The sequence below is a fragment of the Alligator sinensis genome, unplaced genomic scaffold (genome assembly GCF_000455745.1).
Source record: "Alligator sinensis unplaced genomic scaffold, ASM45574v1 scaffold448_1, whole genome shotgun sequence".
NCBI lineage: Eukaryota > Metazoa > Chordata > Crocodylia > Alligatoridae > Alligator > Alligator sinensis.
The window spans coordinates 3,188,283-3,199,909 of record NW_005841870.1 but is presented as its reverse complement, the minus strand read 5'-3'; positions in this window follow the sequence as shown (position 1 = coordinate 3,199,909).

The following is an 11,627-nucleotide window of genomic DNA, read 5'->3' as shown; positions in this document are numbered from 1 at the left end:
GAGAACTCCTGTTCCTTTATGAGGGTTTTGCACAGCCCTGAAGATCTGCACTTAGTGCTGAACCTGTGACAGTAAACCAATCATTTACCTACCATTATTAAAGTTATTCAGGTTCAAAAATAGACAAGCTAGGCTAAATTCTTCAGTGGTGTAACTCCACTGTATTTGCCTGCTAACTATACCAAATTATCCCTTAGTGATAATTAAATGGCGAGTACCAGAAATTAGACATGTATTTTATTCAACTGTTGATCAATCTACAACTCAGTTGCAGTACTCTAACTGAGAATTAACCAGAAGATCTGGAAAATGTAACCAAGGACTAGATTTCTAAAGGGGATTTAGGCAAAGCATGTGGCACCTGCCATATAGATGTCCATATGCCCTGTCAGATCTGTAGTCCTAAGTCATTAGTGGGACTCTGAATGGGTAGAAGGCTCTATCTATGCAAAAATCCTTGAAGGACTGGGATCATAAAGGTTACCATAATATTTCAAAATGTCCCATTCTAAAATATTACTTAAAAGCTAAGGATATGGATACACGAATGCTCAGCTCTTTCAACAGGAGTGTTTCAAAAGGTCAGCAAGTGGTATGTCCTGTTCTAATTGATATTTGTGAAGGAGGTGAGAATGATTCAAGTGCAGCGGAACCACTCCAACTTTAACCCTGGATGAAGGAGTGTTAAAGAGCAAATTTGCAGGTGACACTATACTGGGAAAGACTGTGAAGACATTCGAGGACAGGAGCACAATTCAGAAGGATCTTTACAGATTGGGAAGCTGGTTTGGAGCTAACAGGGTGAAGTTCAGTGCTGACAAATACAAGTTATTACACCTTAGGAAGAATAATCAAAAACAAAAATACAAAATGGGTGACACCTGTCTAGATGGCAGCACTACAGAGAAGGATGTAGGAGTCTTGGTGGATCACAGACTCAATATGAGTCTACAATGTGATGTAGGTGCCCAAAAGGCAAATGTGGTTTGGGGTTGCATCAATAAAAGCATTAGGTACAAGATGGGGGAGGTAATAGTGCCTCTTTACTCAACACTCATTAGGCCTAATCTAGAATATTGCATGCAGTTTTGGGCTCCACATTTTAAAAAGGACATGGAGAAGTTAGAGAGGTTCCAGAGGCAGGCAGCAAAAATGATAAAAGGGCTTGAAGGGCAAGTTATATAAGGAGAGGTTGAAGGAAATAGATATGTTTACCTTGCAGAAAAAGTGCTTAAGGAAGAAAAAAACTAGTGTCTTCAAATACCTGAGGAACTTCTATAAAGAAGAGGGATACTTCTTTGCCTCGATTTTTCTAAGCAGGGACTGCGTGATCCCCCTCACCGGGATCCCAGACGGACCCAGCGAAGGCACAGCCAGGCCCAGGGTCAGTAAGGACCTAGTCAGGGAACTTCTGGAGGGACTAGATATATTCAAATCAGCAGGTCCTGATGATCTCCACCCCAGAGTGCTGAGGGAATTGGCAGAGGTCATTGTGGGACCCCTGGCACAGCTTCACGAGCACTCATGGTGCTCTGGCAAGGTGCCAGAGGACTGGAAAAGGGCCAATGTGGTCCCCATTTTCAAAAAAGGGAGGAAGGAGGACCCAGGAAACTATAGGTCAGTTAGTCTTACCTCGGTCCTGGGGAAGCTCTTTGAGAAAATTATCCAGGAGCACATCTGCAAGGCACCAGTGGGGGAGATTATGCTTAGAGGCAACCAACATGGGTTCATTAGAGGCAGGTCCTGTCAGACCAACCTGGTGGCCTTCTATGACCAGGTCACAAAATCCTTGGATGCAGGTGTCATGGTGGACGTAATCTTTCTAGACTTTAGGAAGGCTTTTGACACTGTCTCTCACCCTATTCCCATTAAAACATTAGGCAACTGTGGCATCGATGCCTACACAGTCAGATGGGTTGCAAATTGGCTGGAGGGCCGCAACCAGAGAGTGGTGGTGGATGGGTCATTTTCAACCTGGAGGGATGTGGGCAGTGGGGTTCCCCAGGGCTCGGTCCTCGGGCCCGCACTGTTCAACATCTTCAGCGACTTGGACGAGGGGGTGAAAAGTACCTTGTTCAGATTTATGGATGACACTAAGATGTGGGGAGAAGTGGGCACGCTAGAAGAGAGGGACAGGCTGCAACTAGATCTGGACAGGTTACAGGGGTGGGCAGATGAGAACAGGATGGGTTTCAACACTGACAAGTGCAAGGTATTGCACCTGGGGGGGAAGAACCAGCAGCATACCTACAGGCTGGGGAATTCCCTTCTCATCAGCACAGAGGCAGAAAAGGACCTTGGAGTCATTATTGATTCCAAGATGAATACGAGCCATCGATGTGAGGACACGGTCAGGAAAGCTAACCGCACCTTGTCATGCATCCACAGAGGCATCACGAGCAGGTCCAAGGAGGTGATCCTCCCCCTCTATGCGACACTGGTCAGGCCGCAGTTGGAGTACTGCATCCAGTTCTGGGCGCTGCACTTCAGGAGGGATGTGGCCAGCATTGAGAGGGTCCAGAGGAGGGCCACTTGCATGATCAGGGGGCAGCAAGGCAGGCCCTATGAGGGGGGCCTCCCCAAAAGAAGGCTGAGAGGGGATCCGGTGGTCATCTGTAAACTGGCCAAGGGGGACCAGCAGGCAATGGGAGAGTCCCTGTTCCCCCGAGCACTACGCGGAGTAACAAGGACTAATGGCCATAAGTTGACTGAGAGAAGATTCAGGCTAAATATCAGGAAGCACTACTTCACAGTCAGAGCGGCTAGGATCCGGAAACAACTTTCAAGGGAAGTGGTGCTCACTCCTACCCAGGGCATATTCAAAAGGAGGCTAGATAATCACCTAGCTGGGGTCGTTTGAACTTAGCATCCTTTCCTGCCCATGGCAGGGGGTCAGATTTGATGATCTGCTCAGGTCCCTTCCGACCCTACCAACTATGAAACTATGATAACACCTTTGCTCCCTTGCTGCAGAGAGTAGGAAATGGACCAATGACTTGAACTTGCAGCAAAGTCATTTTGCATTAGATATAAAGAAAAACTTCTTCACTTAGAACAGTGAGGCAGTGGAATAGACTGCCTAGGCAAATAATGCACTCTCCATCATTAGATGTATTCAAGAAGAGGTTAGAGAAGCATTGGCCAGGGATGATTTAGGAGTAACTATACCTACGTTCTACTATGGGTATTTTCCATTCTTCTGGGCTTTGCTGGTTTTTGCAAGGGGCTGGGAAGGAATTTTTCTGGTCCTCCTGTTGTTGGGGTTTTTTCACCTTCCTCTGAAGCATTGGGTGTTGACTGTAGCCAAGGCTGGGATTTTGACTAGGATATGCCAAAGTTCCTGATGGGACTTAAACTTGGAGGTTCCTAGCTAGAGGGTCTTGCCTCTCCTCTCAGGGCCAGACTGATCACCATATTTGGGGTCAGGAAGAAATGTTAGCCCATGGTCAAATCTGTCCAGACTGTAGGAATTCTTGCCTTCTTCTTTTGTTTTGCGGCTGAAAAGGGCGGTAGGGTAGGGGAATGTGGTCCTCTTCCTTGAATCTCTTGAGCTCATGTTAACAACACATGCAGAAGGAAATTGGCCACCGCTGTCCACATTTTACCTGTGGCAGGTTAGTGTGATATGTCTTGTGGTTGTGTCAAGGTTGACTGTATAGTTTTACTAATAGGTTAGAAAATGGATTTGCATAGAATGTTTTAGATATGGATGATCCTGCCTCTGGCAGGGGGTTGGACTAGATGAACTCTGAAGATCCTTCCCAACCCTGCTTTTCTATGATTTTATTTTTTTTTTGAATGGGCTCCAAGCATTTGTAGGCACTGACAGACATGGGGGAAAAAGAATGCACTTTACCATAAGAGGCAGTACATTAGTTTGACCCAGCTCTGCATCATCTGTATAGATCAGGTGCTTCAGCAGGGCTTTTTGACACTTTTAGAGAATAGCTGATTCAATCAACTATTAGATAAAAGCATCAACAAAGACCCACTGAAGCACCTGATCTATACAGATGTTGGGCAAGCTGGGTCCAACTAACGTAATGCCTCTTCTGGGCAGGCACTGGGATCAATATGGGGGTGCATGGAGTTTAAAATAAAGCAACATTTTGGGTGGGGTGGGCAGGGTTATGTCTATAGGTAGCCTGTGTGTCCACATCCTAATATGCATTAGGAGTGGTAATATTAAGGTCATCAACTCTACCTTACATTTGAATTGTTGGAGCAAGACAAATATATCAGATTCTCACTTTTTGACTATACAGCAAGGGTTAAATATTCAGGAATGCTGGAATGCTTCTTTGCTCACTCTTCATGACAGCTTTGCCTTTTATTTATGGTAATTGGGAAATTGTGGTATTCTATCAGGTCACCTGTGAAACATCTGGCTTTAGTTTAGGTAAAGTAGCGCATCAAAGGAGTTATAATTTATTTCACTACATTTGGCACAGGTCAGAAAACATTTGGTTGTCAATACACTGGGTAGATTTATAGAAATGTGGGTAAATGCAAATAATTGATAAATATAGTTTTTTGAGAAATACTAAAAAACAATTCACTTTTTTTCAGGAATCTTAGCATCGCATAATTAATCAAGGTGCTTGTTAACACCAGAAATGCATTAGGTATCATTCTATTATTTCCTGGCCATGCAAAGCAAACTAATATGAAGATTTCAACTTGCCCTACAAAGAAAATGAGATTGAGTACTCCTCCCAAACAAAACACTGGGCCCAGTACTGATCAACATTCATATAGATTATAAAACAAAGAATTTATATGTACCTCTTGGCATTGATCTTGAAGTTATGACTTAGTCAAAACATCCACTGAACCCAAAGCACATTTAGCCTGATCATGGACAGCCAAGAGTAAATGGTCATTTATGTAGCATACATTAGGACACTCACCTCTCCAAAACCCACATCTGAATTTAGATTTTATGCTAAAACATCTCTTTTATATCCAAGTGCTCATTTATCCAAATAAATGCTCTCTGTACCATACCATTCAGATAATTGGGGCTACACTAGAAATATAAAAAAGAAGGGGAGAAAAAATAGTTTTACACTGCACAGAGGAAAAAAATATATATTTCAGTTACTAACCAGCTTCTTAAAATCAACAAAAATCTGTCTCTTAGGATTTATCATGTTGGTTTCATTTTCATGCTTAAACCTGCATAACTTATGTTTCCAATCACCCTGCCATGCACTACAGTGTGAATGGTAGGTATACAAAAAAGAACAAAAATTAAATCTAGGCAGAGTGGACTCATTTTCTTATGGCTGGTTGTCAAGTACACCATTAAAAGTTTAACAGGACTGACACTTTAGTGCAGATATGTATCAATACAGAGAAGCACGTGCAATGATTAATAAGTTTTAACCTTATATTACTGAAAACAAATATTCCAAGCAATCTTAATGGATTAGATATACTTCTAAAAGGATGGGCTTGTTCTTCTAATCATAAGGCTCATTCTTGGAACTAGTAGGTAAACCATAGTTTCATCGTTTCTAGGGTCAGAAGGGACCTGAACAGATCTTCAAGTCCGACGTTCTGCCCTGGGCAGGAACGAATGCTGGAATTATAATACCCCAGCCAGATATCTATCCAACCTCCTCTTGAAGACCCCCAAGGTAGAGGAGAGCACCATCTCCATTGGGAGCCCATTCCAGAGCCTGGCAACCCTAACGGTAAAGTAGCAGCCCTAACAGTAAAATAACCAATATGATCTGTGTTGTACAGGTGGTCAGAATAGATGATCGTTTTAGTTTTCTCTGGATTTTAAGTATATTATTTAACAGAAAGTAAATATTAAATCAATATTGTAATAATTTGTGTTAAGGAGACAAAAATCATGGTGGGAACTCAGAGTGAGGCAGACATTGCGCTTGAGGAGCATGTGAACCTCCTGCTCCCGAAATAAAAAACAGTAGCCACAGCACTCTGAAATTAATGGTCCCATGACAAATGGCAAAAGGATACTGGCATGGGAGACTTTCAAAACCTGGAAAAAAGTACAACACGCTGAAAATTCTGCAGTTCTTTTAGTGCACCTGGTTTTTTTCATGAAGCATGGATGGAAGTCAAGTGAGGCTGGGCTAGTTTATAGGTTATTTATGAGAAACATTTCTAGATCAGGCATTTGACCCAGTTTCAATCTGAAAACAGGCAAAATTCAGCAGTTTGGGCTCAGCATTTGGGGGTTCATTCACCCTAAGCAATGAATCAAGCTTTACACAAACTATTTTTAAAATATCTATGGTACATTAGATCCAAATCCTGCTAGTAATTCAGCCTAGGGTGTTCTAGCGCTAGAGACCAAAGGTCAAGATCATGATCTGTTTAAGGACTGTGGGGTTCTATGTGGCTGGGGCAGAACAGATTGTAGCTGGGCAAAATTTATAGCATTGCTGCTTTATATACTATTTAACTAAAGGCAATGTACTTGTAAAATTCAAACTGAGTGCCCAAATACAAAAACAGTACCTGGATTCAGAGGCATCTAATGTAGTGTAACACGGAAGAAAGAGCCCTTAGAGATGGTTTGTTGTGTATCTTAATTAAACATAAATAGGGATCCGGGTTTTCCATTTCCCATGTAAAAATGGAGTAAAACGCAGATTTCCCCGCTTACCAGAGTAAAACACAGATTTCTCATTTTAGCAGAGAAACCCGCATATTTTGCAGTTTTGCAATGAGCCCTATGCAGGCTGACAGAGTTCCAGCCTGCAGGGAGCTGGGAGGCAGCAGGAGGAGGGCAATCAGGCAGGGGGCACCATGTGCATGTATATGCATATGACTGCCAGGCAGGCTAGAAAGCAGGTCCTGCAGGTAAGTGGCAGTGGGGATTGAGGCCTCCATAGGGAGAGAGGGAGGTAACTGGGCAGGTTTGGGGCTGGGACTGCTGCCTAGGCAGGTGGTTTATGGGGCTTGGAGCCTGTGCTGCAATGCACAGGTTCAGGGCTCCAGTGGAAAGTGGGACAGGGATGCAGGCAGCTCATCTGGGGGAGGTTGAGGGGGGTAACTGCCACTGCATGCACTCCTGGGGGGCAGAGAATTTGTGATTTTTTTTTATCAGGAAAAACCAGGATCCCTAGCCATAAGTATCAAAGCTTACATGAAGACGAGGAAGGCAGGGGTTTTAAAAGATATAAAGGGAGTTAGACATTCAGACCCTCTTGGAATTCAGTAAGAACAGTGTGCTGCCTAACTCACTTAGTCTCCAATGAAATAAATATAATGCAAGTATTTCATGGAATGAGAATTTAAACAGGTAGCACACTGTGGAATTCTGAACAGAGAAGAACATGTGCCAGTTAATGAAATGGTACTTGAGTTTAAAAGTTGCTAAATTGATGGAAAGAAACTGTTTGTGACAAGGCAGATTTTTTAGAGGGCATTGTGTGAAAAAATCAAGGTATGTCAGGTTTTAAGCCAGTTGTGGAGGAGAACAGAGACAAAGTTCCATGAAGATCTGACTTAAATATGCAATGGGGAAATTTGAGATCTGTAAAAATAGGTGTTTGAACAAAAATATTTGGACTGCTAATTTGTTCAAAACGTATATATTAAATACATTTATGTTCAATTAAGCTTTTTTGAACGACATCTAGTTCATTCAAATATGAAGCTGCTGGGCAAAGACCATCCTTTCTTGTATGTCTAGAAGGTATTCAGCCCATAGGAGGCATTTTTACAAACTAATGATAAACAACCAAGTAAGCAATAAGTCATACAAAATATATGCACAGAAAAGGCATGATTAAAAGGGAGACAGTCCCTTGAACTGGAAGCCTAGTATCAAGCACAATGAATAGGCTAAGAAGGTTACATTACAATTGGAGATCAGCAATAGTATTCTCTTAGGTATAAGCTTTTTTCGTAATTTTCAAGAATACAGAGGAAAAGAAAGAGTCATGGTAGACAATAGAATGAGGGCAGTTCGATGCTAAGCACAAATGATGATGAAAATATTCCATGGAGGCCAAATCTACAATTTTACAACCCGCAAAGGAGGTCTAAGACTTCCTAAACACCCTGGTAGAAACAACTGTAACTGAAAATATAAGCTGATGAACAGGTTTTTTGCATTAATTCTTATGCTGTTTAAAGAGAAAATATTCAAAAAGGAACCAGTCTCTTCTAGCACAGAAGCCAGGACTAGAAAAAAATTCCCCTAAGGGGAACACTGCAGAAACTAAAGACAATGTGGCAATTATTTGAAACAAGGGGAAAGTAATAGAACAGTAAAATGGAATTTCTTTGGTCAAAAACAACTTCTACTTAAATAGTCTTTAGTAACGGGAATGGTTCATACACAAGGTGAAGAATGTGAGCACTGAACATTTGAGGGAAAACCTGATATATCAACATATTTCTGTTTCATTAGCTCTTTGTGTTACAGTTCTTTGTGTTCATTAGTTCTTTGTGTAGCAGGCACATGCTACAAGAGTCAAGCCATACTGACTACTGCCTACACCACACCCAGGTAGAACCAAGAAAAGATATTAGGACCTTGGTTGGATAAAATAAAAAGCTGGCAGCCACTCTACAACACAGCCTCTCCATGGGAAAACAGGTCTAAGCCATGACTCTAGAGAAATCTTTCTCTTTTATGTTTTGCCTTCCAAAACAAAGGTGCGTGTCTTATTTGAGGGATTTGTGATATGCAGAAAAATACAGTATAAAGAAAGGCATGATAATAAAGCTCTGAAGCCTTTTAACATCTATATAAATCCTCAAAGTTGCCCTTGCACATGAATCCTAATTTATGGGGTTAAAATGTTATGAAAATAAGGAAGGCAAGCTACCAGCAAATTTCAAGTCAAAATCCCTCCCAAGCCAGAAAGCTGAACAGGCTAGTTCAGTTAAGGCACCAGGTTCAATAGCAACCACTATCACATGCATCTGCCTGTGACTCCCAGACAAATTGGGAGGTACCCATTTACAGCCAGAGAAGCCTTTGGCATAAGTCTAGACAGGGCTTGAACTCATGCTATCGTGGCCATCACAAGACAGCTTAACCACTCTGCACCATACCACTGCAAGTAAAATCAAAAGCAAATAAAATAATTTGCCTATAAAGTCTGAATTGCAATATGTAGACATTAGGGCCAGGTACAGACATCACAATTTTACTAGTATAAATGATTGGAAATTGGTCTATACCTATAGCAGAAGAGAAACTTGGCACACATAGACTGGTTTAAAAATGGTGGATCCCAGTCTAAGATTGCCGCCCCCCTCACCCCTGCAAAGGGTGAATGTGTTCTGTTCACTACCAATCTAAACTAAACCGCCTACAGAAAACCACATCACTTAGATCAATTCTGCCTTGGGCTTTTTGAATGTCTGTACTTAGCCTAGTGGTAACCATGATTTATAACAGAGAAAGGCGTATGAAGTTTACAGCAACTATATATCGCCTTAGGTAACAAAGACCTAAGGTGGGAGGCAGAGATGGGAAGGTCTGTATGACACCCTTATTCAAGATTAAGCTTCACAAAATGAATCCAGACCTGAGGCTCTTTATAAGATCATTTCAAAAGGAGAAATTGGAGAGAAAATCTGGCATTTTCCAGACTCCAAGTTGCCTAAAGCTGACATCCTCAAAGATCATTATGTGCCTAACTCCCATTGAAATCAATGGGCTTCCTGGCAGTTTCAGCCAAAATTAATGAACTGCAGGATAAAATGAACAGTAGTTCAAGCCATGCCAGGCATGTAAAAGACTTTTTAAAATTATTTGTAAATAAAGTAATTTGGCCTCAGCAAAAATTACTTAATCTTTTCCACATTCTATACATGAAAGAACAATAGACCATGAGACAAGGCCAGAACTTGATCAGAACTTGCAAGCCTATTTGCAGCCTAGTAACCTCTCTCAATGATAAATTCAAATAACCTAGCTGAAAACTTCTGGCAAATGAGCTGGGAAAAATGACAAATACCTTAAGATCAAGATTTATCACAGGCTGTAGGGCATCAGGCAGACTAGCTTACTGCGTCCAAAAGTTCTTACAAAAACAAGGACACCACCAATGTTTTCTTACCATAAAACAAACCAGAACACAAAACAAAACTGTGGCCTGGGGTGGGGAAATCATCTCCTCTAAAGATTTATTATGGGGTTTTTTTTAAACTTTCTCCTTATTTTACTGACAGCTAAGCCAAGATTTTAAAATATGCATTTAAAGTCACACTTCTCTTAAACACTTCAAGTGATGAATGTTTAAGTTGATTCACAAAAGAAAAAAAGATTAAAGTTCAACTTATAGGATCTTGATATTTTGAACAGATCTGTGCCCACGCTTACATCAGTGATCATTGCAATATTTTAGAGATCTATAAATGACTAATTCATTATATTCTGTTCAGATTTGTTTTCTAATTTCAGTGTGATAAAACAGTATGTAGGGAGAACCATTCTGTTGCTAACTCCATAAGAGGATTGTAAATATTTACACTAGATATAAATGAATATCCTTTAGACTGCCATTTTGATTTATCTTTTAATATATAGTTAGGCAGAATTACATTAGATTTAAAGACTATGCTTGAATCCAGTATTCTGACCCAGAAGGTCAAGAAAGCTAGGGACACAGAGAACTCTTGCCAAATAATAAGCTGTCATAGATAGCTTATGCCTAATAACTGCTTGAGTAAAAGAATGGAAAGAGATGGAAATGTAGATACTGTGCTGCTTTCAAAAAAGTAGGCCACTCCCAAAATATGAGCGGGAATGAATTGGTGTGAATAGCTTGTTAGTTCCTATTTGAAAAACAAGTCTTCTTCTATTGAAAGTGTCCTAGAACAATCATGACACCCACTAACAAAAGAAAATGTGAATAATTCTTTAAAATTAATTGTAGCTTTTTTAGATTATTATTAATGCTAGTTTGCTATTATTATTTTTAGTAATAAAAAGCATATAGAAGGAAACCTACAGAAATTACCAAACAACAAGAACAATTACTGGTAAGTCACCCTCACTGAAATATAAAAGAACATAAAGATGGTACATCAGTAATATCATGCAACACTAGCAGTGAAGGAAAATTATGGTGGCAGGTTCCCCACATACTAAAGTTTCTGCAGAAACAAAACCCTGCATAGACTCATATGGGTGCATCCAGACAAGTGCGCATGTGCCTCTTGCCCCATCTCAAACCCCTTTGAGATGGGGCAAGAGGCTCGTGCGGGAATGAAAATATGTTTCCAGCACAGGGAGTAAATTAGACCCCTGGATATCCAGGGTTCTAAAAAAAACAAAGGTTAAAAAAGTGGGTCAGGGCACGGTCCCAGACTGTGCCCTGAGGCAACCAGAGGCTGGGTCCTCCACGGAGATGCTCTGGCTGCAAGAGTATCTCTGTGGTTGGCCTCTTGCCTGGGTGCTGAAGTGTGCGAACCCAGGCCACGTGTTCAGCACCAGGGCTCCAGTGCCATAAGTAAGGGATCAGGGGGGCTGGAGGAGGGGGAAGAGGACCATAGGGGGGTCCCCTGCTGGCCCTGCCTACTCCCCCAGTCCCCTGAACCCTGCCCTGCCTGGTCCCACTCCCCTGCCAGCCCCTCCAACCCCCCAATCACTTTCCTGCCCAGCCCCTACCCCCCCCTCCCCC